The sequence below is a fragment of the Oculina patagonica genome, unplaced genomic scaffold, assembly GCF_052425735.1.
Source record: "Oculina patagonica isolate OP01 unplaced genomic scaffold, crgOcupat unplaced13, whole genome shotgun sequence".
In the NCBI taxonomy this organism is placed as follows: Eukaryota; Metazoa; Cnidaria; class Anthozoa; order Scleractinia; family Oculinidae; genus Oculina; species Oculina patagonica.
This window is the reverse complement of record NW_027557301.1, coordinates 47,522-53,857: the sequence shown is the minus strand read 5'-3', so window position 1 is coordinate 53,857 and position 6,336 is coordinate 47,522. Positions and strand designations below refer to the sequence as shown.

Genomic DNA, 6,336 nt, shown 5'->3' with positions numbered 1-6,336 from the left:
CAAACAAATTTTTTTCATTCTCGAAACGATACGTTACCAAACCGTACTTCCTGTGCATATAATTAGAAAGGTGAGGAAAAAGCAATTTCGGATAACAAAATATTTTTAGCATGCTCGTAAAAACAGGAAAATAAATTTATCTTCAAAATGATTACGTCCAACAGCAGTTGCTACTTCATTTAGTCTGCAATGTAATGTGCCTCACTGCGTAGGAAGATGAATTGGGTTGGAGGAGCGCGGTAAGTTTTATTTTAGGCGATGAGAAACCACGAATATTTACGTTATATTGAACAACACTCTACCGTGAACACACTGAAACCTTTAAACTGATATTACTCTTGATTTTTATTTGTGAAATGGGTACAAAACCCTTGTGAATTTCTCAAATTGTCTTTGTTATTGGCGCGAATCGCCCCCGAATCGCTCGTTTTAAATTTCATTTTATAGCATGAGACAGTTTGTCGAGAAAGTGTGAAAAATTAATGCTGCTTTAACAATAGATTCTTTGTGATAATTGTTTAATTGCTTAGCGGCAACTATGATTATTAACTATTGGTCTACAGGGTCACTAATTAATTCCTGTAGGGGGTCTCTGGGTTAATTATGTGTTTTGATGTTTATGTCATCTCTCAGTTTAGTTTTGTTGGATGACATTGGATAGTACGGGGTCATTAATTGTTAAAACCGAGCATTGTTTCATAAGTGGTATCAGTAATTATTTTCCCAGTGTCTGGGATTGACCCCTGCCATGTCAGAGACTGTTGGGAAAATTCTTGTGTGGTAAAAAAGTGTCAATGAAGTTGACATTTTTGCCTTGAGGAAAGGAAAGCCTTTTATTAAACAACAAAAAATTGTCAGTCCTGCGCCTCTGTTTCTTTCCTCGTTTTTAAAAATTTCAACAAATTATTTACTCCTGATCCTGGGGGGCAGGGGCTGGGAGGGGACATGTAATCATATACCGGTAATCAAACTGAGGTCATGTGAAGACATTAGCCAGAATTTGAAACAACACTTTCCTGGAGGGGAGGGAGGAGGTGTTACTTGACAAAATTTCTTATAAGGGGGGGGGGGGTTCTACCTTGATGTCCAAATCCTTACTCTTTTATGTACCATTCTTCTGCTCAAACGGATTTACCGGTTTTTTGCAGCCATTCCCCACCACCCCTCCCTCTTGTGGACATTTATTTAAATCTTTTAAAGAAGATTTTACATTTAGCGTAAAGTTAACTTATTATTAACCCCCCCCTTCCTCCATGATCAAGGAAGTGGCATGAGCCATAAAAGTGATTTGTATAAAATGTTCATTTTTATTTATAAATTTTAGGAATCGTCTGAAGCTTAAACATGAGAATAAACTGCAAAAGGTAACGTTCATTTGAACTAAAAATAATTTTATACAGTTATAAATAGGAACCTGGCTTACAGATGTACATTCAGTGCTTTGAATCAGAACCAGTATGACCTACAAAAAGTGTTGGCTCGGGGTTGGCTCTTTGCTCTTATTCACTCAGAGAAGCTGGCAGCCCGCTTGCTAAATTGAAAGATAAATTCTTCCACAAACAGCGGGTTACGTACTCTATCCAAACCAGCTGCCTACTTTAAATTTTTGTCGAAACCTTTATTTTTTTATTGAAACCCTTGCAAATTACAATTTTTGGATTTCTATCGATCTTGTCTGCCTGCATCCTCGGAGACCCAGTGGCAGCGAAGAAAAAAAAAAAAAAAAAAAAAAAATAAAAAAAAAAAGAATATTTTCCAAAAAAAAAAATTTTCCTTTTAAATTTGGGTAAAAACAAAAAGAACCCCTTCCCTTGCTAGTTACGGCCCTGGTGGCACTACAGTCCATGCAGACTGTACTTTTGCCTGAAAATCTTGCCGTCGTGAATAGCTGCCTGGGGCTACCCATGGGTCTCCAAGGATGATCTGCCTGAAGCTCTTGAACCTGAATTCTCTTGAACAGGAATTCTTTGAACGGAAGCGTCAGTTGAAAGGCAATACAAGGACAGCCCCTTCACCAAAGAGGATTGATAAGGCCACAGGAAAGGGAAGTCAAGATCTCTTTTCCTTGGAAGTTATCATGGCTGCACACAAGAAGGATATAAAACAAAGAAAAGGTAATAAAATTAATTTGCTAATTGACTGTCAGCGAAGTCCATGTGGAAAAATGGACTTGAAAAAAAAAATGAACAATGTTTTGGTGCCATACAATCATGTTTTCTTCATGAGCTTTCAACATTTTCAAAATTTGCCCACTCACTTTGATGAAAGTCTCCTCAGAAAATATTGTTGGAATGGAGAGGAGAAAGGTTAACAAGTTTGGAAAGAGTTATCAATCAGGAGTCACTTTAGAGCAAAAGATTTTAAATGCTTGTCTGATTCATTGGAGGTCTGGCGACTATGCATTAAGTCATCACGCTTTAGGGATGCATAGACTCAAATGGTAGTAACAGACACATGATTTTTTTGCAAATTTGCGATTGTAACTGTACATCAGTCTTATATTTGGAATAAAACTAGTATAAGGTTCATACTTAATAAGTGAACTCAAGGTGGGCAGGGGTACAGTTCTGAGCCTGGGAGATCTAGAATAGGGGCGAAGAAGGAGGAAAAGGGTAGTGGAAGAAGTAGGATTCCAAAGGTGCATGGTGGGGGCTGCAAGAAATTGTGAAAAGTTTTGCAACATTGTTATGTTTTGTACTAGAAATAACACAAAGAGACAGTACCACTACGGAGAGTGGCGACTGGGAAATAAAGGTATAGGAAGTGGGAAGAACAGACCCCCTGTCCCTAGTCACCCCCCCCCCTCCCAAGCAATTTGTATGATCCAGCTCAGGTTCTCTTTAGGCTGCCTAGAGATGTAAAACAGAAGACAAAGAACCTACATATTTTATTTGCTACAAGTTGTGTTTTGTCTTTTGTCTTTCTTTTTCACTGTTAGCTGACAGAACTCATACTTCTCTAAGAAGTGGTAGTGTCAATTAAATCAGGAGAATTCTGGAAAACTACGTCTCCAGGATGTCCCAACTAAACAGCTCCAGCACATCCTACCAGAACTGTCTCCAGTCAGACAAAAATTACCAGCTGCAAACTTGGATGAGGTACTGATTACAGATAGATTTTGTCCCTCTAGCAGAATAACTAAAGTCAGTCCCTCTATATCGGACACCCTCGGCTCCATCATTTGGTGTCCAAAATAGAGAAAGTCTGTCAGTAATAGCTGGAGTTAATGTTATTTTCCTTAATTTTTATTCGCTGGAACTTCAACTCCTGTCCATAATAACAGTGAGAGTTTCCATAATAGGGAGGTGTCTGCAAGGCGAGAGTTGAATGTATAACTGTAGACAGATTTGTGGTTTGTGAGCGGAACCATGAACTTGTCTTCTTGAAGTTTTAAAACAAGGCCTTGACTTAAAACTCAATTCAGAATTACCATCCAGTTAAATGTTTGTTATGTAATTAGAATAAACTCCTTGATATCAATAACATTGGAAGTTGCAGGTCTTTGTACTATTCTACAGTCCCTGTAAGTATTTACTGGTAGGTAGGGTAAGGTAGGTATATTGTTACATAGGTAGTCAGGAAAGTGTGTCTTCCAGCCTTCAATAATGGTATTGCATCAGAGGTGCTATATACCGGTAATTTTAATTTCCGCTGACTTTTCCTCAAAATGTCCATTTTTCTTGACTTTAAATATAGTTCCCTGACTTTTTTCCATTTTGTAAGAATTTCAACCTGTGGCAACCCTGTATTACCCGGTACCTGTTTACAATTCTGTTTTTTTTAATCCATGTGCAGAGCAAATGTGGCAATTTCTGTCTGGATCATGATAAAAGGGAATGTATCTTCACCAGCATGCCTCCAGGCGGACAAATGGATGACCATGAATCAATGCCCAACAGGCAAGGACACACTGTGCCTATAGCTATGAATGACAAAGATATAAAGCTTGGTGCATGGGAAGCTACATTTGAGCTTGGCACGGCAATGTACCCAACAAAGTGAAAATAATTACCTAGCTTTATATATGCTGCATGCAGAGAGGAATGTAGCTGTTGCTCTTTGCACGCATTGCAGTCCTATGGCATGAGGAATAGTTTTTGCAAGACAGAATTTTATCAATTATTGTCATGTTTGTACAGATTATTTAAAAAAAAATGGCATGTTCAAGAGAAGGTATTTTTAAGTGTCATTGTCAGTAAGAACCGGGCAAGCTCCACGGATCGAGGTTGGCCGATTCCCTTCAAACTTTCAGTGTTTTTTCTCTATCGGATAAGATTACGATCGGTGCTATTCTTAGTAAAATAAAATAAATTCCTTCGGATTTTGACCACCCCCTAGTTTTTGGAGCAAATTAAGCAAGATACGGTGGCAAATTTATGTCAATTTCCACGGCTAATTTTACTAACGTTGGATAACCCTTGATCATTTTTACGACTGTTACGTATTGACCGGCATATAAACAACTCATTTCTGTAATATAAACGATTTTGGATAAAAAGCTTTACTTTGGCTCGACTCCAAATATTATCATTTTTTGGTTATCAGATGCAAGAAAATTTTTTGCAATTTTTAAAGCCAATTTTTTCCAAAGTGCGGCAGTCTCTTTTGAAACGAAACATACTTTTTATGAGTTCGTCCACAAGTCTAAATAAATCCGCAAACTCTCATTTGGCAAGTCAAAATCCCGTCGCGTGAACTTCCTCACAAATTGACCTAATTAGCATAATTTGAACTAATTTGCATAATTGTTGATTTCCCAGAAAATTGACACGCTTTTTTGTTTCATGTTGAAGGTGTTTATTAACTTCTTTTTAAGTATTAATAAGCACGATAGACTATTTTCTAAGAATAGTAGGTATACTTAAAAGATTTTTCCCACTTACAAAGTAAAAGTCTATCCTACAGGCTTCCTAAGAATTTGACCAGACTTGTATATGCCTAATTTTTTGGAGAAAACTTTACTTTTGAGCTGTTCAGATGCAAACGATAATACACATCATCGTATTTTGTTTATTATGAAACTGATTGGTTTTTCAGGCGTAAAAAAAGTCTGCATGTTCGACTGTTCGGTGTCTGATCATATGCTATATTGAGTATACGACTGAACTGAAATGGCACTTATAACTAACATCGTGTGTTGTATTTAATCTACAATAAAGCAACAAGATTGACAGAAGTAGTTAATCTTCATAACCAAACATCATGCCATAAAGGTGGCCAGTTTAGTTACGCGTTGCATGCATTAGAAGCTTGTTACTAAACTTAAACCAGAATTTAATACACGTTTCAATATTGTAATCAATTTTTTTGTTTGACAACGTGACAATATATAGAGATTGTGTCAACGAAGCTGATTAATACACTATTTTGTTGTTGAAATCTCCCAGCTATTTCATATTTACTTTTGTTCTGTCGGGGACGAAACAAAAAATAGTTTTTATCCTTGATCACGTCTATGCAGTGACATTTCTTACAGCATGTAGAACTATAGTCTAAATACTAAGATTTTCACCTAACTAGTAAGATAAGTTCAGAGCTGAGTCCGAATGATTAATTTGGGTACGAACATCGATAGGGAATAATAGAATAAGAATGACGAATTTTTACTATGGAAAAATAGAATAGGATACCATCAAAGTATAACATAATTTTAATAGAGCTGTAATAATGGAGATGCTAGAGCTTCAAATAGAGCTGGTTAATGAACACTAAATTATTCCTCTTCACCCTTGTGTTTCTAACCTAAATGGCAGTAGATGTCTTTGGTAACTACATCTACACAAATGGCATGAATAATAAAAACTTTGCAAATCCAATTTTGATATCTAAACAACAAAAGAGAACACTGACGATTCTACGTAGCTGGCGGTTTGTTAATTGGCACGTAATGTCGAACACGGGCTAAACTAGCCAATGGGTATATCTTCGCGATTTTACATGTATTAAAAATGCCTGTCATCTCAGAGACTCTGTGTACCTAGCTTACAAAAAGCGACATATGTGCTTTTAGGGCAATTCAGCTTTGTGCCAAAATTATTAGTTATTAGCTATAAGCTTTTAGTTAAGTTACTTTTGAAAGCATGGACAAATTTCGGAAACTGCTTCAATGGCCTCGATGAAAGTTTTTTCTTGATAACGGTCCGTTTGTCATCAGATGTAGCTGCTTGCAGATTTCTTTCAGGACAACTAGTTTGAGATTGTCAATTTTGTTGGTTTTAACAAGGTCGCAAATAAACAAGAAACAAAAATTGATGGCTTTGCTTGCCCATGTCATCCATCACCAAACTTTTGAGAGTGTCCAAGGCCATCTCCGACACCGCGGTAAATGTCTTCCTT

General features: G+C 37.0%; 1 pseudogene; it reads left to right on the top strand.

The window, feature by feature from the left end:
- Positions 1 to 34: 34 nt before the first annotated feature.
- Positions 35 to 4,177, top strand: LOC144639784 (uncharacterized; annotated as a pseudogene).
- Positions 4,178 to 6,336: the final 2,159 nt, after the last annotated feature.